Source organism: Hylobates moloch, unplaced genomic scaffold (assembly GCF_009828535.3).
Source record: "Hylobates moloch isolate HMO894 unplaced genomic scaffold, HMol_V3 SCAFFOLD_23, whole genome shotgun sequence".
NCBI lineage: Eukaryota > Metazoa > Chordata > Mammalia > Primates > Hylobatidae > Hylobates > Hylobates moloch.
In genome coordinates this window covers 30,483,914-30,509,818 of record NW_026652298.1, presented here as the reverse complement: position 1 = coordinate 30,509,818, position 25,905 = coordinate 30,483,914, and the positions used below count along the sequence as shown (strand labels likewise).

At 47.0% G+C, this 25,905-nt stretch overlaps 1 long non-coding RNA gene across 1 annotated transcript; it reads right to left on the bottom strand.

Annotated features, from left to right (window-relative positions):
• Positions 1–13,200: 13,200 nt before the first annotated feature.
• On the bottom strand, positions 13,201–22,527 carry LOC116462579 (uncharacterized). Its single transcript, XR_004246391.1, has 4 exons — positions 22,019–22,527; positions 18,135–18,350; positions 15,336–15,457; positions 13,201–13,663 (listed from the first exon to the last, which is right to left on the bottom strand). It is a non-coding gene; the product is annotated as an uncharacterized LOC116462579 (long non-coding RNA).
• Positions 22,528–25,905: the final 3,378 nt, after the last annotated feature.

Sequence of the window (25,905 nt, the reverse complement as noted above, 5' to 3'; positions counted from 1 at the left end):
ACCTCCCAAGTAGCTGGGACTGCAGGCTTGTGCCACAGCCTTTTTAATTAAAAAAAAAAAAAAAAAGAAAGAAAGAGAAAGAAAAAGCAAACAAGGGCTGTTCTTTCCTATGCTTTTGGTTTTTCTGAAGTATATTAGTTTGCAATTTCAGCCTTCTTGTTCGCCTTGAATCCTCTACCCCTCTGCATGTTGTACCTGTTCTCGGCTGTATTAGGAGTCAGTATAATAGGATTATTTCAGGTTGCCTTGGTTTTCCTTTCAGCTGGGCACCAAATTAAGTGTCTCAGTAAAATAACCCATCTCCTAGCACCCATCCAAAAAATTGGGAGTTACTTTTCCTTGGCCCATGAGGTCTCTGGATACCAGCTTCTACCCATGAGCAGCAATAGGAGTAGTAGTTCAGCCTTATATACAAAGTTATCTGAGATTCTCAGCAGGAGCTGGCATGCACACATAGCAAAAGTGTCCGCTTTTTAAAAATATATTCACTGGCCAGGTGCGGTGGCTCACGCCTATAATCCCAGCAATTTGGGAGGCCGAGGTGGGCGGATCACTTAAGGTCAGGTGTTCAAGACCAGTCTGGCCAACATGGTGAAACCCCATCTCTACTAAAAATACAAAAGTTAGCTGGGCATGGTGGCAGATGCTTGTAGTGCCAGCTACTTGGAGGCTGAGGCAGGAGAAATGCTTGAACCCGGGAGGCGGAGGTTGCAGTGAGCCAAGATTGTGCCACTGCACTCCAGCCTGGGCGACAGAGCAAAACTCCATCTCAAAAAAAAAAAAAAAAAAAATACACAAACACACACAAACACACACACACACACACACACACACACACACACGTTCCCCCCAAAGGAAAAAGGTACTTTGTATTGTGATAAATATATTGACTCATTTAAGCTCTCCCAAATAAATACAAGGTGAACATTTAAGATGCTATGAGTAGGTGGCGCAGTTGTGGAAAGAGAGGGGCTTTGGAGTCTGGGAAGCATGAAGGCAAGTCCTCCTTACCCATCTGGGTGGCCCTAAGCAAGTACCTTTCAGAGCCTTGAGGTCATCTTTAAATGTGGATAATGTTCCCCCTGGCGCAGTGATGATTAAATAACATACATAAGCCACCTGGCACAGAGACTGTTCAATAAATAGCAGATCCTTTTTTTTTTCTCACCTAGAGTTCAGTGGCAAGATCACAGCTCACTGCAACCTCAGCCTCCCGGAGCTCAAGGAGTCCTCCCACCTCAGCCTTCCGAGTAGCTGGGACTACAGGCATGCACACCACCACGCCTGGCTAATTTTTGTATTTTTTGGTAGTGACAGGGTTTTGCCATGTTGCCCAGGCTGGTCTCAAACTGCTGGGCTTAAGCAATCTGCCCATCTCGGCCTCTCGAAGTGCTGGGATTATAGGTGTGAGCCACTGTGCCCAGCATAGCAGTTATTATACTTTCCATGATGAATGGAGTAATCTTTCCAGCAGTCATCTTTGGGGTGGGAAGGGGTACTTGCACACACACACACCCCATCCCCAGAGATTGTGAGGCATGCTCCCTAGTACTCCTGGGAGTGACTGCCTTGGAAAAAACTGTTCCTGAGGGGCAGGATGGAGGGTCACAACCCCTCAGGACTTTTACATCATTTGGCAGGGAGCCAAGGCATATTAGGAAATTCACAGAAACCATAAACATAAAAAAATGCATAAATCCTCAGTTCAGTAACCACACAAATATTTCCAGGAACACATCCAAAGCCACTTTCCCTTCTGCAAAGCTGTTATAAAATGTACTTAGTGCCAGGCACGGTGGCTCACACCTGGCTTACAGGCGGGCACCTGTAAACCCAGCTACTTGGGAGGATGGGGCAGAGAATTGCTTGAAGCTAGGAGGTGGAGGTTGCAGTGAGCCGATATTACACCCCTGCACTCCAGCCTGAGCAGAAAAGTGAGACTCCGTCTCAAAAATAGTAATAATAAAATAAATTAAAAATGTACTTAGCAAGCCAGGTGCGGTGGCTCACTCCTGTAATCCCAGCACTTTGGGAGGCCAAGGTGGGTGGATCACCTGAGGTCAGGAGTTTGAGACCAGCCTGGACAACATGGTGAAACCCCATCTCTACTAAAAATACAAAATTATCTGGGTGTGGTGGCGCATGCCTGTAATCCCAGTTACTTGGGAGGCTGAGGCAGGAGAATCTGTTGAACGTGGGAGGCAGAGGCTGCAGTGAGCCGAGATCATGCCATTGCACTCCAGCCTGGGCAACAGAGCGAGACTCCGTCTCAAAAAAAAAAAAAAAAGGAACCCAAATGTACTTAGCACAGACCTACCTCTTCTGCTCTAGGTGGATTTATAGAAAAATTTTTAATCAACAGATTTTTAAGACGTTTGCATAGAAGGAATGAATATGAATGTTAAATCAAAATCCTGGTAATCTGATTGTGCTATACATGTGAAATATCACAAACAATTAATTGGAAGGACATGCAAACAAAAACAAGAACTGAGCTACCTCTGCTTCTTAACATCATTCATCCTTCAATTGTAATATTTAAGGTATGTACCTTCATTACAAAAGGTATTTCTGGCCTGGCATGGTGGCTCATGCCTGTCATCCCAGCACTTTGGGAGGCTGAGGCGGGTAGATCACTTGAGGTCAGGAGTTAGAGACCACCAGCCTGGCCAACATGGTGAAACCCCATCTCTACTAAAAATACAAAAAATTAGCTGGGTGTAGTGGTGGACGCCTGTAATACCAGCTACTTGGAAGGTTGAGGCAAGAGAATCACTTAAACTCGGGAGGCAAAGGTCACAGTGAGCTGAGATGGCGCCATTGCACTCGAGCCTGGGTGACAAGAGGGAGACTCTGTCTCAGAAACAAAAACAAAAGATATTTCTGTAAGCACGCACCACTGTAAGTGTATACGTGCAGGCTGGGCGCGGTGGCTCACACCTGTAACGCCAGCACTTTGGGAGGCCGAGGAGGGCGGATCACGAGGTCAGGAGATCGAGAACATCCTGGCTAACACAGTGAAACCCTGTCTCTAGTAAAAATACAAAAAATTAACCAGGCCTGGTGGCAGGCACCTGTAGTCCCAGCTACTCGGGAGGCTGAGGCAGGAGAATGGCGTGAACCTGGGAGGTGGAGCTTGCAGTGAGCAGATATATCTAACTAGGTTTTCAGTAGTTTTGGGTTCAGGGTAGCTTTCTTAGTGCTTCTCAGTTCAAATGTTACTTTCTTTCACCTCTTCTGCAGTATCAGTGAAGTCCTCAGTTCAGTAACCACACAGATATTTCCAGGAACACATCCAAAGCCACTTACCCTTCTGCAAAGCTGTTATAAAATGTACTTAGTGCCAGGCACGGTGGCTCACACCTGGCTTAGTGGATCAGTGAAAGGATTTAAAATCTGCTAATTTGGCCAGGTGTGGTGGCTCACGCCTGTAATCCCAACACTTTGGGAGGCCAAGGTGGGCAGATCACAAGGTCAGGAGTTCAAGACCAGCCTGACCAATGTGGCGAAACCCCGTCTCTACTAAAAATACAAAAATTAGTCAGGCATGGTGGCATGTGCCTGTAATTCCAGCTACTCAGGAGGCTGAGGCAGGAGAATCACTTGAAACTGGGAGGCAGAGGTTGTAGTGAGCTGAGATCGTGCCACTGCATTCCAGCTTGGGCAACAGAGCAAGACTCTGTCTCAAAAAAAGAAAATAAAATATGCAAATTTATCCACAAAACGTATGACAATGGTTTGGCACCTTTTTTGCTAGGAGGATGTCAAAATCTAGCAATAAAGTTGCTCTAACCAGATTCGAACTAGTTTTTTGTTTTTTGTTTTTTGTTTTTTTTTGAGACGGAGTTTTGCTCTGTTGCCCAGGCTGGAATGCAGTGGCTCCATCTCAGCTCACTACAAACTCCGCCTCCCAGGTTCACGCCATTCTCCTGCCTCAGCTTCCCGAGTAGCTGGGACTACAGGCGCCCACCACCACACCCAGATAATTTTTTGTATTTTTAGTAGAGAAGGGGTTTCACTGTGTTAGCCAGGATGGTCTCGATCTGACCTTGTGATCCGCCTGTCTCAGCCTCCCAAAGTGCTGGGATTACAGGGGTGAGCCACCGCGCCCGGCCTCGAACTAGAATATTATAAATCAAATCTAACCAGTCAAATCTAGCCCAAGTCTTAGTGATTCAAATACCCTTTGGGGGCCAGTTCCCTTTCAAGCACTTCACTGGTATTTTCTTTCAAAGAGTTATGAGTGCATATGTCAAGAATTTTTGGCTGGGTGCGGTGGCTCACGCCTGTAATCCCAGCACTTTGGGAGGCCAAGGCAGGTGGATCACCTGAGGTCAGGAGTTCGAGACCAGCCTAGCCAACATGGTGAAACACCATCTCTACTAAAAATACAAAAAATTAGCTGGGCATGGTGGTGGGCGCCTGTAATCCCAGCTACCAGGGAGGCTGAGGCAGGAGAATCAATGGAACCCAGAAAGCAGAGGTTGTGGTGAGCTGAGATTGTACCGCTGTACTCCAGCCTGGGCAACAAAGCAAGACTCTATCTCAAAAAAAAAAAAAAAAAAAAAGAATTTTTTAGTTGTAAGAGACTGTTAAGTAGTAAGCCCTAATTAAACAAGGTTAAGGGGAAGAAAGGAAATTTATGAGCTCATAGAACTTAATTGTCCAGGTAAGGTTTGTGTCAGTATCATCAGAAACTTAGGCACTCTCTCTCCTTCTCTCAGTTCTGCTTTCCATTCTCAGGCAGACCCACCCCTTGTGGCAATGTAACTGCCAGCAGTTCCAGACTTAGGTGGTATTTTCTCAGCAACTCCCACAAAGCCTTGCTCTTACAAACATTTCCATAAAACCTGGACCTGACTCATTGGCCAGAACTGTGTCACACTGTTACCGGTGGACGGTGTCCAGGTTCTTGATGTTTTGAACAAAGAATTGGACGAAACTCACAAAGCAATGAAAGAAAAGCACAGATTTATTGAAACTAAAGTACACTCCACAGAGTAGGGAGCAGGTTAGAGGAAGTGACTCAAGAACGCTGGTTACAGAATTTTCTGGGGTTTAAATACCCTTCAGAGGTTTCCCATTGCTTATTTGGGGTATGCCCTATGTAAATGAAGAGGATAAGTGAAGTTACAAAGTTATTTACTTGGCATATACCCCATGCAAATGAAGAGGATGTTTCTTGCCATAGCTGAAGTGAACTTACAAAGTTATTTAGTTGGGCATAGAAAGTTGGGGTTTTGGCCTGGGGGTGGGAGAGGGGGGAGGGCTCACGCCTGTAATCCAAACACTTTGGGAAGCCGAGGTGGGTGGACCTTTGGCCAACATAGTGAAACTCCGTCTCTACTAAAAATACAAAAATTAGCCAGGCCTGGTGGGGGGTGCCTGTAATCCCAGCTACTTGGGAGGCTGAGGCAGGAGAATTGCTTGAGCCCGGGAGGCAGAAGTTGCAGTGAGCCAAGATCAGGCCACTGAACTCCATCTAGAAAAAAAAACCACAGTTAATTGGGGCTTTTCCCTTTTATTTAGTTCTAGGAAGTATGTATGTTTGTTTGTTTATTTATTGAAACAGAGTCTCACTTTGTTGCCCAGGCTGTAGTGCAGTGGTAGGATCTTGGCTCACTGCAACCTCTGCCTCCCAGGTTCAAGCGATTTTCCTGCCTCAGCCTCCCAAGTAGCTGGGATTACAGGTGCTCACCACCACACCGAGCTAATTTTTCTATTTTTAATAGAGATAGAATTTCACCATGTTGGCCAGGGTGGCCTCGAACTCCTGGCTTCAGGTGATCCACCGCCCCGGCCTCCCAAAGTGCTGGGATTACAGGTGTGAGCCACCACGCTCGCCCTAGTTCTAGGAAGTTTTTAGGCTCCCTGCCTCCAGACCCCATTCTCCTGCCTCAACATAACCATCCTGAATCAATCATCCAGGCAGGACAGGGCAGGTTATACAGTTTTGTTGTAAACAGTTATGTTAAGGCCAGGCACGGTGGCTCACACCTGTAATCCCAGCACTTCGGGAGGCCAGGGTGGGCAGATCACTTGAAGCCAGGAATTCGAGACCAGCCTGGCCAACACAGTGAAACCCCATCTCTACCAAAAATACAAAAATTACCCAGGTGTGCTGGCACACACCTGTAACCTCAGCTACTCGGGAGGCTGAGGGAGGAGAATCCCTTGAACCCAGGAGGCGGAGGTTGCAGTGAGCTGAGATTGGCCACTGCACTCCAGCCTGGGCAACAGAGCCAGACTCTGGATCAAAAAAAAAAAAAAAGAACAATGCTCCTTGATAGCTGCTGTTCTACAACACAGAGACTAAGGAGAATTGAAAGATGATCCTCAAAGATTTCCATGTGGTGGCCGGGCACAGTGACTCACGCCTGTAATCCCAGCACTTTGGGAGGCCGAGGCGGGCGGATCACGAGGTCAAGAGATCGAGACCATCCTAGCTAGCAGGGTGAAACCCCATCTCTACTAAAAAATACAAAAAATTAGCTGGGTGTGGTCGTGGGCGCCTGCAGTCCCAGCTACTTGGGAGGCTGAGGCAGAAGAACGACGTGAACCCAGGAGGCGGAGTTTGCAGTGAGCCGAGATCACGCCACTGCACTCCAGCCTGGGCGACAGAGTGAGACTCTGTCTCAAAAAAAAAAAAAGAAGAAGAATCAAATTCAGGGCTGGGTGCAGTGGCTCATGCCTGTAATCCCAGCACTTTGGGAGGCCAAGGCAGGCAGATCACCTGACATCAGGAGTTCGAGACCGGCCTGGCCAACATGGTGAAACCCCATCTCTACTAAAAATGTAAAAATCGGCTGGGCATGGTGGCTGGCGCCTGTAATCCCAGCTACTTGGGAGGCTGAGGCAGGAGAATTGCTTGAACCTGGGAGGCAGAGGTTGTAGTGAGCCAAGATTGTGCCATTGTGCTCCAGCCTGGGCGACAGGAGCAAGACACCATCACACACACACACACACACACACACACACACCAAAAAGGTAAAGAATCTGGCCGGTCGTGGTGGCTCACACCTGTAATCCCTGCACTGGGATTACGCCAAGGCAGGTGGATCACCTGAGGTCAGGAGTTCGAGACCAGCCTGGTCATCATGATAAAACCCCGTATCTACTAAAAATACAAAAGTTAGCCGGGCGTGGTGGCCCACACCTGTAATCCCAGCTACTTGGGAGGCTGAGGCAGGAGAATCGCTTGAACCTGGGAGGCGGAGGTTGCATTGAGCCAAAATCACCCCACTGCACTCTGGCCTGGGTAACAGAGTGTGACTCCACCTCAAAACTATAAAAGAAGAAGAACCTAATTTGGTAGGTTTAGAGTGAGGCCTGAGGTTTTGCACTTCTTACAAATTGTTAGGCCCTGCCAGTGCTGCTGCTCCAGGAACTACACTTTGAGAAGTGACATTCCTCTAGAGAATGTCTAATTTGCCACCTTTAAACCCTATTCCTGCAGCCAGGTGCGGTGGCTCACACCTGTAATCCCAGCACTTTGGGAGGCTGAGACTGGGTGGATCAGGAGGTCAGGAGATTGAGACCATCCTGCCTAACACGGTGAAACCCCGTCTCTACTAAAAAAAATACAAAAAAATCAGCTGGGCGTGGTGGTGAGCGCCTGTAGTCCCAGCTACTTGGGAGGCTGAGGCAGGAGAATAGCGTGTACCCAGGAGGCGGAGCTTGCAGTGAGCCAGGATCAGCCCACTGCACCACAGCCTGGGCGATAGAGGGAGACTCTGTCTCAAAAATAAAAACAAAAACCAAAACCCTATTCCTTTTCTTATGGTTTCTGTATTTTCACCTATAAAAGAATAAGATAAATAGGGCGCGATGGCTCATGCTTGTAATCCCAGCACTTTAGGAGGCCGAGGCAGGTAGATTGCTTGAGGACAGGAGTTCAAGACCACCCTGACCAACATGGTGAAACTGTCTCTACTAAAAATACAAAAATTAGCCAGGTGTGGTGGCCCACACCTGTAATCCCAGCTACTCGGGAGGCTGAGGCAGGAGAATCACTTGAACCCGGGAGGCAGAGGTTTCATCACGCCACTGCACTCCAGCCTGGGCGACAGAGCACGACTCCGTCTCAAACAAACAAACAAAAAGAATACGATATTGGGATTTTACAGTGCTTCCAATCAGAAAAACAGCAATGGTTAAATATGGCAGTTTAAAAATAGCCAAATCCAGCCAGGCATGGTGCCTCATGCCTGTAATCCCAGCACTTTGGGAGGCCGAGATGGGTGGATCACCTGAGGTCAGGAGTTTGAGACCAGCCTGGCCAACATGGCGAAACCCCATCTCTACTAAAAATAAAAAAATCAGTTGGGCATTGTGGCATGTACCAGTAATCCCAGCTACTGGGGGGCTGAGGCCGGAGGAGCACTTGAACCTGGGAGACAGAGGTTGCAGTGAGCCGAGGTCGTGCCACTGCACTCCAGCCTGGGCAACAGAGTGAGACTGTGTCTCAAAAAAAAAAAAAAAAGTCACACCTTTCTTCATCAAAACAATTCTTGTTCTGGGGGTGGCAGGGGGCGTGGCAGGAAGGGTTGTGAGTTTCAGAGGGCTATGAGAGACCACTAGTGACACCTTGTGGCTGATTCTTATCATTACAACCACATTTTGTGTTCCCTTTCAAACGTAACACAATTACAAAAATCAACATTGGGTATTCTGTTTCATTTACATAGTTTTGTGAAACTCAAATGTGTTTAACTTTTCATTTTGAGATGATTATAGATTAATCAGAGAGTCCCAAGAAATGTATAGGGAAGTTCCACAGACCCTTCTCTCAGCCTCCCCCAATGTTAACATATTAAATATCAAAACCAAGAAAGTGACATTGGTACAGTCTATAGATCTAATGCAGTTTTCACAGTTATACCTGCTCTCCTTTGTGACAAAAACACTTTGACGTATCCAGGAAAACGTATCAGGCCAACAAGAATCTCTTTCTTTGGTGGTTAAATATTAAATTCAACGACCAACTAGAAATTCTTAGTTTTGTAATAAAGTAAAATGAATCTCAGCATTCTACAACTTACAGTTTTGTTGAAACAAATCTTGTTGCCCAGGCTGGAGTGGTGCCATCATGGCTCACTGCAGCCTCGACCTCCCAGCTTACGACTAGAGTGATCCTCCCACCTCAGCGTCCTGGGTGGCTGCAACTACAGGCACACAACGCAACACCCAATTTTTTTTTTTTCTTTTTTGAGACAGGGTCTCACTCTGTCACCCAGGCTGGAGTCAGGAGTGCAGTGGCGTGATCACGGCTCACTGCAATCTCCGCCTCCCAGGTTTTCAAGCAGTTCTCCTGCTTCAGCCTCCTGAGTGTCTGGGACTACAGGCATGCCACACGTGGCTGATTTTTTTTAAATTATTTTTAGTAGAGACAGGGTTTTGTCATGTTGGCCAGGCTGGTCTCAAACCCCTGACTTCAGGAGATCCACTGGCCTTGGCCTCCCAAAGTGCTGGGATTACAAGCATGAGTCACCACACCCGGCCCCCAACAAATTTCTTGTGCTTTTTTTTGGTAGAGATGAAGTTTTGCCAGGCAGGTCTCGAACCCCTGACCTCAAGTGATCCAGCCACCTTGGACTCCCAAAATGCTGGGATTACCGGTGTGAGTGACCACATGAGGCCTCTAGCTTTGTGTGTGTGTGTGTGTGTGTGTGTGTGTGTGTGTGAGAGAGAGAGAGAGAGAGTTTCGCTCTTGTTACCCAGGCTGGAGTGCAATGGTGCAATCTCGGCTCACCACAACCTCCGCCTCCCAGATTCAAGCGATTCTCGTGCCTCAGCCTCCCCAGTAGCTGGAATTACAGGCATGTGCTGCCACGCCCAGCTAATTTTGTATTTTTAGTAGAAATGGGGTTTCTCAATGTTGGTCAGGCTGGTCTTTAACTCCCGGCCTCAGGTGATCCACCTGCTTCAGCCTTCTAAAGTGCTGGAGTTACAGGCATAAGCCACTGCGCCCAGCCATTTTTTTTTTTTTGAGACGAAGTCTCATTCTTGTCACCCAGGCTGGAGTGCAGTGGTGCGATCTTGGCTCATTGCAACCTCTGCCTCCCAGGTTCAAGTGATTCTCCTACCTCAGCCTCCCAAGTAGCTGGGATTACAGGCTCCTGCCACCACACCCAGCTAATTTTAGTATTTTTAGTAGAGACGGGGTTTCGTCATGTTGGCCAGACTGGTCTTGAACCCCTGACCTCAGGCAATCCACTCGCCTCAGCCTCCCAAAGTGTTGGAATTACAGGCGTAAGCCACCGTGCCCGGCCTAGCTTCCTTCTTTTGCTCAGGATTGCTTTGGATATTTGGGCTCACTTTGGTTCCACATGAATTTTAGGATTTTTTTTTTCTATCTCTGTGAAAATGTCATTGATATTTTGATAGGGATTGAAATAAATCTGTAGATCACTTTGGATAGTGTGGTCACTGAAGTGAAAAACACCACAACAACAATGACACAGAAGACTTCTGTAACCAAATGTGTAGGGATTTCTCCCCACACACCAAGCAGTCAGTCAATTCTACATCAGACATCTGCTGGGTGTCCTCCGATTTTTTTTTTTTGGGACACAGAGTCTCTGTCGCCCAGGCTGGAGTGCCATGGTGTGATCTCGGCTCACTGCAACATCTGCCTCCTGGGTTGAAGTGATTCTCCGGCCTCAGTCTCCTGAATAGCTGGGATTACAGGTGCCTGCTACCATGCCCGGGTAATTTTTGTATTTTTAGTAGAGACAGGGTTTCACCATGTTGTCCAGGCTGGTCTTGAACTTCTGACCTCAGGTGATCCACCCTCCTTGGCCTCCCAAAGTTCTGGGATTACAGGCATGAGCCACGGCACCCGGCATTTTTTTTTTTTTTTCTTTTAAACAAGGTCTAGCTCTGTTGCCCAGGCTGGAGTGCAGTGGCTCAATCTCAATCTCTCAGACTCAAGCGATCCTCCCACCTCAGCTTTCCAAGTAGCTGGACCACAGACAAGTGCCATCAGGCCTGGCTTTTTTGTTTTTTCTTTTTTCGAGACGGAGTCTTGTTCTGTCACCCAGGCTGGAGTGCAATGGTGCGGTCTAGATTCACTGCAGCCTCCACCTCCCAGGTTCAAGCGATTCTCTTGCCTCTGCCTGCTGAGTAGCTGGGAAGACAGTGACACACCGCCATGCTTTAATAATTTTTGTATTTTTAGTAGAGACGGGGTTTCACCATGTTGGCCAGGCTGGTCTGAAACTCCTGAGCTCAAGTGATCTTCCTGCCTCGGCCTCCCAAAATGCTGGATGACAGGCGTGAGCCACCGCACCTGGCCTGTTTTTGTATTTTTTATAGAGACAGGCTTTTGCCATGTTAACCAGGCTAGTCTTGAACTCCTGAACTCAAGCAATCTACCTGCCTTGGCCTCCCAAACTGCTGGGATTACAGGCATGAGGCACCATGCCCAGCCTCAATCTGACATTATCTACCTCATCGATATCGCATCAGGCCCCACGACTGAGGGCTCTCTCCCACAAAACAGCCCTCTCCCTTTCCACCAGTCACAAATCTGAGCCTCCAGAACTTCTGACTTATTTCAACTTGGTGTTCCCACAACCCTCTGTTTGGGTTCATTTAATCTGCCAATGCAGCTTACAGAACTCAGGGAAACACATTTACTGGTTTATTATAAAGGACGTTACCTGGCAAGGGATGATGGCTCACGCCTGTAATCCCAGCGATTCTTGTGTCTCAGCCTCCCGAGTAGCTGGGATTACAGGCACGTGCCACCTCACCTAGCTTATTTTTGTATTTTAGTAGAGACAGGGTTTCACCAGGTTGGCCAGGATGGTCTCAAACTCCTGACTTCGTGATCTGCCCGCCTCAGCCTCCCAAAGTGCTGGGATTACAGGCCTGAGACACCACACCTGGCCTTTTTTCTTTTTTTTTTTTCTTTTTTTTTTTTTTTTTTTTTTTTTTTTTTGAGACGGAGTCTCGCTCTGTCGCCCAGGCTGGAGTGCAGTGGCGCAATCTCGGCTCACTGCAAGCTCCGCCTCCCGGGTTCACGCCATTCTCCTGCCTCAGCCTCTCCGAGTAGCTGGGACTACAGGCGCCCGCCACCACGCCCGGCTAATTTTTTTGTATTTTTAGTAGAGACGGGGTTTCACCGTGGTCTCGATCTCCTGACCTCGTGATCCGCCCGCCTCGGCCTCCCAAAGTGCTGGGATTACAAGCGTGAGCCACCGCGCCCGGCTTTTTTCTTCTTTTTTGAGACCAAGTCTTACTCTGCCACCCAGCCTGGAGTGCAATGGCAAGATCTTGGCTCACTGCAACCCCCACCTCCCAGGTTCAAGTGATTCTGTCTCAGCCTCCCAAGTAGCTGGGATTACAGGCATGCACCACGCCTGGCTATATTTTTATATTTTTATTAGAGATAGGGGTTTCACCATGTTGGTCAGGCTGGTCTCGAACACCTGCCCTCAGGTGATCCACCTGCCTCGGCCTCCCAAAGTGCTGGGATTACAGGTGTGAGCCACCACGCCCAGCAACGACATGGAATTTTTTGTTGAGTGGGAGGGGACGACAGTCTCATTTTGTCATCTAGGCTGGAGTGCAGAGGCACAACCTCGGCTCACTGCAACCTCCGCCTCCTGGGCTCAAGCAATTCTCTTGCCTGAGCCTCCGAAGTAGCTGGGACTATAGACATCTACCACCATGCCCACGCTAATTTTTGTATTTTTTTTTTTTTTTTAAGAGACAGGGTTTCACCGTGTTGCCCATACTGGTTTTAAACTCCTGGGCTCAAGTGATCCACCCACCTTGCCCTCCCACAGTGCTGGGATTACAGGTGAGGGACACTATACCCAGCCAGATGGCATGAATTTGAGAGGCATCATTATGACCTGAAGGTCCTTCTGCAGACAGAATCTTATGCTTTAGGGAATAAGAACATTACAAAATTAGAAGGGTTTTTTTTGAGGCAGTCTCACCCTGTCACCCAGGCTGGAGTGCAATGGCACAATCTCGGCTCACTGCAACCTCTGCCTCCCAGGTTCAAGCGATTCTCCTGCCTAAGCCTCCGGAATAGCTGGAATTACAGATGGCTGCCACCAAGCCTGGCTAATTTTTCTATTTTTAGTAGAGATGAGGTTTAACCATGTTGGCCAGGCTAGTCTCAAACTCCTGACCTCGTGATCCACCCACCTCGGCCTCCCAAACTGCTGGGATTACAAGAGTTTCTTAAAAGCCAGATTTTATTTCTATTTAAAAACAATGCTCAGGAGACTTAGTTCCAAAGACGAAGATGCCAGGGTTCAATGTACAGCTACAGCGAGGTGCTGGCGATTACTGAGTGAGTCATGGAATGCTCTGTAGTTCCTTGGAGACTTCCGCTTTTTCGTATCACTCCTAGTCTTAGTCTTGTGGTTTTCTGCAAGTTCTCGTCGACTGTAACCGTACACAGGGCTGTCACTCCAGTGAGGACAACAAAAAAAACACCTATGGCTATCATTGTTAATCCAGTAGAGAAAACCACAGAGTCAGAGGGGTCCTGTAGAACAACAACGAGTCCCAGAATCACAGTCGATAACCCTAAGCAGGTGAGAAGCAGACATTCAGAGCAAGACAAGCATCGGAACTCCTGTCTTCTGGATAGATTCATCCGTGGATAAGTTTGGATAGGTTGGTACATGGTGATTTTTTGCTGCAGTGGTTAAGGGAAGAAAAAGTCTATGAAAGCTCAAATACAAAAAGGGTAAATAGAATCCTTTCTTCTTTTCCGTGAATTGCATCTACTATGCATTCTTTTTCTTTTTTTTTTTTTTTTAAGATGGAGTCTCTGGCTGGGCGCCGTGGCTCGCGCTTGTAATCCCAGCACTCTGGGAGCCGAGGCGGGCGGATCATGAGGTCAGGAGATCAAGACCACGGTGAAACCACGTCTCTACTAAAAATACAAAAAAATTAGCCGGGCGTGATGGCGGGCGCCTGTAGTCCCAGCTACTCGGAGAGGCTAAGGCAGGAGAATGGCGTGAACCCGGGAAGCAGAGCTTGCAGTGAGCCAAGATCGCGCCACTGCACTCCAGCCTGGGTGACAGAGCGAGACTCCGTCTCAAAAAAAAAAAAAAAAAAAAAAAAAAAAAAAAAAAAAAAAAGATGGAGTCTCACTCTGTCACCCAGGCTGGAGTGCAGTGGCGCGATCTTGACTCACTTCAAGCTCTGCCTCCCGGGTTCAAGTGATTCTCCTGCCTCAGACTCCCTAGCAGCTGGGACCACAGGCGTGCACCACCACACCCAGCTAATTGCTGTATTTTTAGTAGAGACGGGGTTTCACCATGTTGACCAGGATGGTCTCGATCTCTTGACCTCATGATCCGCCTGCCTCGGCCTCCCAAAGTGCTGGGAGTACAGGCATGACCCACTGTGCCCAGCCCTTTTTCTTTTTTTTTTTTTAAATGAGACAGAGTCTCACTCTGTCGCCCAGGCTGGAGTGCAGTGGTGCGATCTTGGCTCACTGCAGCCTCTACCTCCCAGGTTCAAGCAGTTCTCCTGCCTCAGCCTCCCAAGTAGCTGGGATTATAGGTGTCCGCCACCACAGCTGGCTCATTTTTGTATTTTAGTAGAGACAGGGTTTCACCATGTTGGCCAGGCTGGTCTTGAACTCCTTACCTCAAGTGATATGCCCACCTTGGCCTCCCCAAATGCTGGGTTTACAGGCATAAGCCACCACCCTGGGCCTACTATGCATTTTCAGTCAGAACTCTCTTCACCCTAATATCCCGAAGGTAATTTAAAGGGCTGGCTTCTAAGAGGCACTCAAATTCCCCTCTGAGGAGACTCTCAGGAGGTCAGAGTTCTTAATAGTTTAAAATACATCTTTTGGCTGGGTGCAGTGACTCACTCACAAAAATGTTGGTAATCCCAACATTTTTGGAGGCCAAGATGGGAGGACTGCTTCAGCTCGGAAGTTCAAGACCAGCTTGGGCAACATAGTGAGACCCTGCCTCTACTAAAAATTTTAAGAAAATAGCCGGGCACAGTGGTTCACGCCTGTAATCCCAGCACTTTGGGAGGCCGAGGAGGGTGGATCACGAGGTCAAGAGATCGAGACCATCCTGGCTAACATGGTGAAACCCCATCTCTACTAAAAATACATGAAAATTAGCCAAGCATGGTGGCGGGCGCCTGTAGTCCCAGCTACTCAGGAGGCTGAGGCAGGAGAATAGCGTGAACTCGGGAGACGGAGATGGAGCTTACAGTGAGCCGAGATCACGCCACTGCACTCCAGCCTGGGCGACAGAGCATTATTCTGTCTCAAAAAATAGTAATAATAAAATAAATAAAAAAATTTTAACAACATTATCCAGTTTTGGTAGTACATGCCTGTAGTCCCAGATTCTTAGGAAGCTGAAGCAGGAGAATCACTTGAACCCAGGAGATGGAGGCTGCAATGAGCTATGATTACGCCACTGCACTCCAGCCTGAGTAACAGGACGAGACCCTGTCTCAAATTTTTAAAAAAAAGGAAATAAAAAGATACATCTTTACAGTGTGAAAAAGAGAACAAAATCTCAGCCCCAAACTCACTATGCCTAGGGGAAAAGTTAAGCTTGGGAATCGAGTCACACAAACAAAACAAAATCTGCCTTTCCTTTTGTTCCTAAACAGATACCTTTAAGATAGAAGGCCACACGCCTCATAATGGGGACTTTCTTACCCTGACAATGTAAATTAATTAATAGCTTATCTTCATAGCTAGGAGACAAGAAGAGACTATAAATTGCCCACCCAGCCACCCTGAGACCCATGCATATTTGATTTTTTTTTTTTTTTTTTTTTTTTTGAGACAGAGTTTCGCTCTTTTTGCCCAGGCTGGAGTGCAATGGTGCAATCTCGGCTCACCGCGACCTCTGCCTCCCGGGTTCAAGCGTTTCTCCTGCCTCGGCCTCCCAAGTAGCTGGGATTACAGGCGCCTGCCACCCTGCCCGGCTAATTTTTTGTATTTTTAGTAGAGACACAGTTTCACCACATTGGCCTGGATGGTCTCGATCTCCTGACCTCGTGATCCACTCGCCTCGGCCTGCCAGAGTGCTGGGATTACAGGCGTGAGCCACTGTACCCGGCTGCATATTTGATTTCTATGTTTATCTACAGGTCAAGTACAGATTGCCCAAGTTCAAGAGAAATACATGGTTGTTCTTCCTCTCCTTCCTTTTCACATGCAACACGTGGATTCAGTGAGTGCTCAAAGCCTCAGTACAATGCTACCCTATCCTTCCCTACTTTTTCTTTCCACCTTTCCCCTCCCGCCCACTTTTTCCCCTTAAATATTGAAGCCCTCTAAATCCTCTTTGGAAAAAGTGCTGGCTCCAGATCCTCTTGTGGCTTCTGTCTATTTCCTGGGCATGTCCTCAATGTTGGCTAAAATATACCTCTACGGTGATTGAGACCTTCTGAGACTTCTGGTTTACAAGTGAAATTTCATGAAGCTATCTGAAGACATCCAAAAAGACTACTTCTGAAAATGCATCCTCATGCTTGGGAGGCCGAGGCAGGTGGATCGCTTGAGCCCAGGAGTTCAAGACTAGCTTGGGGAACGTGGCAAAACCCTGTGTCTACAAAAAAATAAAATAAATATATAAAATAAAATACAAAAAATTAGCCACGCATGGTGGCACACGCCTGTAGTACCAGATACTCTGGGAGCTGAGGCTTCAGTAAGCCTTGATTGTGCCACTGCACTCCAGCCTGGGAGACAGCAAGGCCCCATCTCAATTATAAAAAAAGAAGGCTGGGCACAGTGGCTCACGCCTGTAATCCCAGCACTTTGGGAAGCCAAGGCGAGCGGATCGCCTGAGGTCAGGGGTTCGAGATCAGTCTGGCCAATGTGATGAAACCCTGTCTCTACTAAAAATAATAAAATTAGCCAGGAGTGGTGGCAGGAGCCTGTAATCCCAGCTACTCAGGAGGCTGAGGCAGGAGAATCACTTGAACCCGGGAGGCAGAGGTTGCAGTGAGCCAAGATCGCACCATTGCACTCCAGCCTGGGTGACAAGAATGAGACTTCGTCTCAAAAAAAAAATAAAAATAATAAAAAGAAGAAAATGGCTGGGTGCAGTGGCTCATGCCTGTAATCCCAGCACTTTGGACAGACAAGGCAGGTGGATCACCTGAGGCCGGGAGTTCAAGACCAGCCTGACCAACATTGAGAAACCCCATCTCCATTAAAAATACAAAATTAGCTGGGCGTGGTGGCACATGCCTGTAATCCCAGCTACTTGGGAAGCTGAGGCAGGAGATTCGCTTGAACCCGGGAGGCAGAGGTTGTGGTAAGCCAAGATTGCACCATTGCACTCCAGCCTGGGCAACAAGAGTGAAACTCTATCTCAAAAAAAAAAAAAAAAAAGAAGAAGAAGAAGAAACTGAAGTACAAGGCCAAGGGTACTTGAAGTAGGCTTAACTTCTTCCTAAAGCACCATTACTACTTGATGGTAAATCTATGTTTTTATACTTTAGGTACAAGCGATGAAATTCAAGGCCAGGCATAGTGACTCATGCTTGGGACCCCAGCACTTTGGGAGGCTGAGGCAGGAGGATTACTTGAGGTCAGGAGTTTGAGACCAGCCTGGCCCATATAGTGAAACCCCATCTCTACTAAAAATATAAAAATTAGCTGGGTGTGGTGGCACACACCTGTAATCCCAGCTACTTGGGAGGCGGAGGCAGCAAAATCACTTGAACCCAGGAAGTGGAGGTTGCAGTGAGCCAAGATCGCCACTGCACTCCAGCCTGGGTGACAGAGTGAGACTCCGTCTCAAAAAAACAAACAAACAACAACAACAAAAACAAAAATTAGCCAGGCATGATGGCCCACATCTGTAGTTCCAGCTACTCAGAAGGCTTGAGGCAGGACAATCTCTTGAACCCCAGAGGCAGAGGTTGTAGTGAGCTGAGATCACACCACTGCACTCTAGCCTGGACAACAGGGCAAGACTCTATCTCAAAAAAAAAAAAAAAAAAAAAAAAAAATCCCGAAGAAGCAAACAAAAACAAGTGACAAGTGATGAAATTCAAGGTCAAAGATTAAGAACATGGACTTGAAGGAGACAGGACAGTCACTCGAAGGAAATGTATTTTCTTTTACACCAGCATGAGGACCCAGCAGGTACAAAGTTTACCAAGGGAGAAGCTTGGGCGGGGATAGCGATTGCCAAATGCTCCCCGCAGCTGTGGTTGCTCTTGCCTTGGGGATAGGAGTTCACTAGAGGTCACTGGTTGTTAGAGAGCATCAATTGTGGATTGCAAAACTCCATAGTCACCGACATAACTCAAGTCCCAGTTGGGATTTTCACTGAGAAATGGTTGTGTGGCATTTTATCAACATATCAGAGCCCCTGCGAAAAAGGCTTGGCTTCTAATTAATCGGATTAATAGCCAACTTCCAAATCAATTGTTTTTCTTAACGCACTGGCAAAAGTCATTTACTGAGTGAAAACCTGAGAACATCTACTATTCAGTGATCTTTCCTGAAGTGGTAAGTGGTTAAGAGTAACTCCGCCCAACAAAGTATGAAGTCTTAGGTTTTTCAAGCGGGAAATGAATACTGAATGAAAGCAAAGCATAAAGATAATACATTAATGGCCGGGCATGGTGGCTCGTGCCTGTAATCCCAGCACTTTGGGAGGCCGAGGTGGGTGGATCACCTGAGGTCAGGAGTTCGAGACCATCCTGGCCAACATGGTGAAACCCTATTTCTACTAAAAAGACAAAAAAAAAAAAAAAAATAGCTGGGCATGGTGGCGCATGCCTGTAATCCCAGCTACTGAGGAGGCTCAGGCAGGAGAATCACTTGAACCCGGGAGGCAGAGGTTACAGTGAGCCAAGATCGCACCACTGCATTCCAACTTGGGCAACAAGAGTAAAACTCTGTCTCAAAAAAAATAAAATACTACTACATTAATAGAAAATCATGGGGACAACTGGAATGGAAAAAAAATGCAAAGAGAAAAAATGGTAAAACCTTGCTTTTTTTTTTTTTTTTTTTTTTTGAGACAGAGTCTCACTCTGTCGCCAGTCTGGAGTGCAGTGGTGTGATCTCAGCTCACTGCAATCTCTACCTCCTGGGTTCAAGTGATTCTTCTGCCTCAGCCTCCCGAGTAGCTGGGACTACAGGCATGTGCCACCACATTTGGGTAATTTTTGTATTTTTAGTAGAGACAAGGTTTCACCATGTTGGCCAGGATGGTCTCAATCTCTTGACCTCGTGATCTGCCTGCCTCGGCCTTCCAAAGTGCTGGGATTACAGGCGTGAGCCTCTGCACACAACCGGTTTGTTTTGTTTTTGAGACAGGGTCTTGCTCTGTTCCCCAGGCTGGAGTGCAGTGGTGCAATCTCAGCTCACTGCAACTGCTGCCTCCCAGGCTCAAGTGATCCTCCCACCTCAGCCTCCAACGTAGCTGGGACTACAGGCGCCTGCCACCACCTATGGCTTATTTTTTTTGTATGTTTTTGTAGAGATAGGGTTTCACCTTGTTGCCCAAGCTGGTCTCAAACTTCTAGGGTCAGGCAATCCTCCTGCCTCGGCCTCCTAAACTGCTGGGATTACAGGTGTGAGCCACCACACCTGGCCCAGGTGTTTTCTGTAAGTGAGTGATGGTGACAATCAACTCCCTTAGGTATTTAGGGTCCAATAGATGTATTTGAGAATGGAATAGTTTTAGTTTCAAAGATCACTATTTACACAATGGCAAGTAATTATGTCTTTGCAACTGTATACACTAAACATTTTAGGTGTCAGGTTAAATACTAGTTGGTACAGAGTTCGTCACAAAGTTTTACGGTATGTGGGAAAAAAAACACTAATGAAAACAATGATAAATACTAATGGTTTTGGCCTTTTAGGCTTGAACTCACCGTTAATGGCACCATTAATTTGCCATTTCATATGATGTTTTAACCCTAAACTGCTGGTAAGTTTTGTAGCTGAATTTTCTTAGCATTTGTGGCTAACTATGCTGTGTTCTTTAGTTTACTAACAATTTTGTTTCTGATTCCCTAATGTTTAGCCATCCCTACATTCCTCAGATAAGCTCTCCTAAGCTGTTATTATCCTGGTTAAGCAGCACATGGTGTCTTACATTTATCTTAAGACCAGGTGATAGGAGTTTTTCTGGCGAAGAAAACTACTAGGTTTGAGTACTGAAAACATGACCTTCCCAGAATGAATTGGGAAGCTTTGAATTATAATGGCAACAACTCAAGATTTGTATGCATGATATTATTTTATTTTTCGAGATAGGATCTTGCTTGCTCTGTTATCCAGGCTAGGAGTGCATTGGCATGGTCTCAGCTCACTGCAACCTCCGCCTTCCATACTCAAGTGATCCTCCTCCCTCAGCCTCCAGAGTGACTGAGACTAAGCCACCTTGCCCAGCTAATTTTTGTATTTTTAGTAGAGATGGGGTTTTCCATGTTACCCAGGCTGGTCTGAGCTCAGAGGATCCACCCACATCAGCCTTCCAAAGTGCTAGGACTATAGACGTGAGCCAGTGCACCTGGCCCACAATATTATTAAGTTAAATCTCACTGTCTTTTCTCTTCCAGTTTTTAGGTTTTTGTCTCCATCCGGTTTTGGGAACTTACTAGTTCCCATTATCTCGACTTAAGAATGTTGGTATGGGCCGGGCGCAGTGGCTCACGCCTGTAATCCCAGCACTTTGGAAGGCCAAGGCGGGCGGATCACGAGGTCAGGAGATTGAGACCATCCTGGCTAACATGGTGAAACCCTGTCTCTACTAAAAATACAAAAAATTAGCCTGGCGTGGTGGCGGGCGCCTGTAATCCCAGCTAGTTGGGAGGCTGAGGCAGGAGAATGGCGTGAACCCGGGAGGCGGAACTTGCAGTGAGCTGAGATCGCGCCACTGCACTCCAGCCTGGGCGACAGAGCAAGTCTCCATCTCAAAAAAAAAAAAAAAGAATGTTGGTATGAAATAGGAATAATTCTCTTTAATTTTTTTTAGCTTATCTTTCCTGCCCAGGTTATTAAATGGCAAATGTTTGTTTTTTCCCCCTGGTTTGCAGGGGTGTATTGATCTGCCACGTTTTTCAAGAACCAGTTTAGGGCCAGGCACAGTAGCTTACACCTATAACCCCAGCACTTTGGGAGGCTGAGGCTGGAGGATCCCTTGAGATCAGGAGTTTGAGATTAGCCTGGGTAGCCGGGACGTGGCGGCTCACACCTGTAATCCCAGCACTTTGGGAGGCCGAGGTGGACGGATCACTAGGTCAGGAGATCAAGACCATCTTGGCTAACACGGTGAAACCCCATCTCTACTAAAAATACAAAAAATTAGCCGGGCATGGTGGCAGGTGCCTGTAGTCCCAGCTACTCGGGAGGCTGAGGCAGGAGAATGGCGTGAACCCAAGAGGCGGAGCTTGCAATGAGCGGAGATCCCACCACTGCACTCCAGCCTGGGCGACATGAGCGAGACTCTGTCTCAAAAAAAAAAAGAGATCAGCCTGGGCAACATAGTGAGACCCCTGTCTCTACTCAAAGTCTAAAAATTTTTTAAAAGCCAAGCACAGTAGCTCATGTCTGTAATGCTAACACTTTGGGAGGCCAAGGCGGGTAGATCACTTGAGATCAAGAGTTCAAAACCAGGCTGGCCAACATGGTGAAATCCTGTCTCTACAAAAAATACAAAAATTAGCCGAGCGTGGTGGCACGCACTTGTAATCCCAGCTACTCAGGAGGCAGTGAGCTGAGATTACGCCACTGCACTTCAGCCTGAGCAACAGAGACCCTGTCTCAAAAAAAAAAAAAAAAGAAAAAGAAAATAAAAAGAAAGAAAAAGAGAAATCCAACAGCCTAACAGAAAAATAGTCAAGGGATATCAACAAGAGACTAGATCTCTGAAGAAATATAAATCATAACTTAATATAAAAAAGATATCCAGCCCGACTAACAATATTCATATTTAAGACAGCCTTTTAAGCGACTTTCAAACACACCTAACAAAAAGCAAGCTAAAAGTTTTATAAAAGAAATGATAGCTTCTCTCACCTGGTACAGCAGGCAGCTTTTTAGTCAAAATAAGTTCGGGAATAGTTTCCCCAAAACAGCCAGACGCCCTCCGTCAAGACAAACCGTCCTTAGATAAAAAGATGAGCAACGAGCTGCTGTGTTTCTTTTATACAAATTAGGCTCTTGATTGGATGATTGAAATAACACGGATTCTCACAAGCAGAAATTTTCACACATCAGGTTAGATTGTTTTCTTACTTCATCCAATAACGTAATATCTCAGTTCTATAAACGTTGAAGAAATTCACTTCTCACAAGGAGAGACTGGGAGCAAATGCATATAGCAGTTCACTTGAATGTCCCCACATAAAAAAAAAATAATAACAACAACAAGAAATAAAAGATCTGTTTTACCCTGGTTGGCTTTTAGTTGACCATTTCATTTGGTTCACCTGCTGACAATTTGGTAACGATGTTACTGTGAGGCAGGACGACAGGACGACTTCTAGCCACTGTATCCTTCATAGCACTGTTTCCCAGCACTAACTGAGCAGAAGAATCACCTGGCCTCTTGGTCAAAACACAGATTCCTAAGTCCCGCATGTATACAGTAATTCCAGTTAAGCAGGTCTGCAGTGGGACCAGGAGTGTGCATTTTTCAGAAATACCACCTGCCCCCACCAGAGATCTTTAAATATTTTTATCATACTCTCAATAATAGACATTTCAGAGGGATGAGTTGAAGGAGGGCTGGCATTTGTTCACTACAAAATCATATCATTGAAGGAATCTTGGAAAATATAGACCAGAAGGAAACAAAGGGAGAAAAATAAGCACAGGAGCCAGGCGCCGTGGCTCACGCCTGTAATCCCAGCACTTCAGGAGGCCGAGATGGGCGGATCACTAGGTCAGGTGATCGAGACCAGCCTGGCTAACACGGTGAAACCCCGTCTCTACTAAAAATACAAAAAAAATAGCCGGGCGTGGTGGCAGGCGCCCGTAGTACCAGCTACTCGGGAGGCTGAGGCAGGCGAATGGCGTGAACCTGGGAGGTGGAGCTTGCAGTGAGCTGAGGGCTGAGATCGCGCCACTGCACTCCAGCCTGGGCGACTGAGCGAGACTCTTCTCAAAAAAAAAAAAAAAGTTGGCCGGGCGCGGTGGCTCACGCCTGTAATCCCAGCACTTTGGGAGGCCGAGGTGGGCGGATCATGAGGTCAGGAGATCGAGACCATGGTGAAACCCCGTCTCTACTAAAAAAAATACAAAAAATTAGCTGGGCGTAGTGGCGGGCGCCTGTAGTCCCAGCTACTCGGGAGGCTGAGGCAGGAGAATGGCGTGAACCTGGGAGGCGGAGCTTGCAGTGAGCCGAGATTGCGCCACTGCACTCCAGCCTGGGCGAGAGTGAGACTCCGTCTCAAAAAAAAAAAAAAGAGAAAAAAAAAAGAACAATAAGCACAGGAAAAAATACTGTAAAAAAATCAAGATATTAAATATTAACTGTGCTTATGCTTGGAAGTGGAACTATGTGTATTATTATTATTTACAGGTTTTATTTACAGACTAAAGGGTGCAGAAGGCATGAAAATATTTTGTGCTACTAATTCCATTTTGGAGATAAAAAATAAGCACTGGCCAGGCACAGTAGCTCATGCCTATAATCCCAGCACTTTGGCAGGCTGAGGTGGGAGGATCATTAGAGGCCAGGAGTTCAAACTGGACAACATAATGAGATATTCAATTTTTTTTTTTTTTAGATGGAATCTCCCCCCATCGCCCAGGCTGGAGTGCAGTGGCACCTTCTCGGCTCACTGCAACCTCCGCCTCCTGGGTTCAAGCAATTCCCCTGTCTCAGGCTCCCAAAGTAGCTAGGACTACAAGTGTGCACCACCACGCCCAGCGAATTTTTTTTTTTTTTTTTTTTTTGAGACGGAGTTTCGCTCTTCCTGCCCGGGCTGGAGTGCAATGGCGCGATCTCGGCTCACCGCAACCCCCGCCTCCCAGGTTCAATCGATTCTCCTGCCTCAGCCTTCCAATTAGCTGAGATTACAGGCATGCATCACCACACCCAGCTTATTTTGTATTTTTAGTAGAGACAGGGTTTCTCCGTGTTGGTCAGGCTGGTCGCGAACTCCCGACGTCAGCTGATCTGCCCGCCTTGGCCTCCCAAAGTGCTGGGATTACAGGCTTGAGCCACCGCGCCTGGCTACTCAGGCTGATCTTGAACTCCTCACCTCAAGTGATCTGCCCACCTCGGCCTCCCAAAGTGCTGGGAGTACAGGTGTGACCCACTGTGCCTAGTCGCCCAGCCAGTTTTTTAGTTACTTGTAGAGAGGAGGGCCTGCTATGTTGCCTAGGCTGTTCTCAAGTTTCTGAACTCAAGTGATCTTCCTGCCTCGATCTCCCAAAGTGCTGGGATTACAGGCATGAGCCGCCGTGCCCAGCCCTCTACTAGCTCTGAAGGTGAGCTTGAATGGTCCTTGTTTTGCTGGGTACAGTTAGTTACATTTTATTTTATTTCATTTCATTTTTTTTTTTTTTAGACGGAGTCTTGCTCTGTTGCCCAGGCTGGAGTTTAGTGAGTTCAGTGGCGTGATCTTGGCTCACTGCAACCTCCACCTCCCTGAGTCAAGCGATTCTCCTGCCTCAGCCTCCTGAGTAGCTGGGACTACAGGCGTGCACAACCAGGCCCGGCTAATTCTTGTATTTTAGTAGAGACGGGGCTTTGCCATATTGGCCAGGCTGGCCTCCAACTCCTGACCTCAGGTGATCTCCCCACTTCTGCCTCCCTAAGTACTGGGATTACAGGTGTCAGCCACCACGTCCAGCCACTTTATTTCATTTATGTTTCTGAGGTCCATTGCTCCATTCAGTAGAAAAGGGGTGGCTTGGAGAGGATTTGCCAACCTTCCCATGATTTCCATCACCATGTCCCCCAAAATGCACAACCTAAGTTTAAAAGTGTAGCAACTGGTCAGGTGTGGTGGCTCACGCCTGTAATCCCAGCACTGTGGAAGGCTGAGGCAGGCGGATCGCCTGAGGTCAGGAGTTCTATACAAGCCTGGCCAACATGGTGAAACCTTGTCTCTACTAAAAATACAAAAATTAGCCGGGCCTGGTGGTGTGCACCTGTAATCCCAGCTACTCAGGAGGCTAAAGCAAAAGAATCACTTCAACACTACGCGAGGCCCGCCAGGAGGTGGAGGTTGCAGTGAGCTGAGATCGCACCATTGTACTCCAGCCTGGGTGACAAGGGGAAGACTCCATCTCAAAAAAAAAAAGAAAAGAAAGAAAAAGAAAAAAAAGAAAAGAAAAAAGAAAATAAGAAAATGACCCAGCAGAGTTATATAAACGGGAGATATTAATCATTTTAAGTGTTGGACGGCAGTGTTATAATCTGGGGTTAAGTAGAACCACCTAAATAATTTGCCATTTTTTCTCTCCAGGACCACTATACTGAAATAATCCCCATAACCAAATTTTATTCATGGTCTTTGATCAGTTGCACTAATTTCCGTAGGATCCAATGACTGATAAGGGTTTCTCATGGCTCGTAAAGTCCAAATTGGGAATCTTGGTTTTTGAATATTAATACTATCTGTAGGCAAGAAATACCGCAACAATTTCAGAAAAAAAATGTAGGGAGTGCAGAACTTTCAAATATTTAACTAAATGGCAAGATTTCTTGGCTCTTAAACACCCGTATACGGAAAGTAGAGCAACTTCTTGGTACCCTCACTTTAGTATTTCTCAAGGAGACTGAAATACAATGTGATATTTTTTTTTTTTTGAGATGGAGTCTCACTCTGTCACCCAGGGTGGAGTGCAGTGGCACGATCTTGGCTCACTGCAAGCTCTGCCTCCCGGGTTCACGCCATTCTCCTGCCTCAGCCTCCCGAATAGTTGGGACTACAGGTGCACGCTGCCAC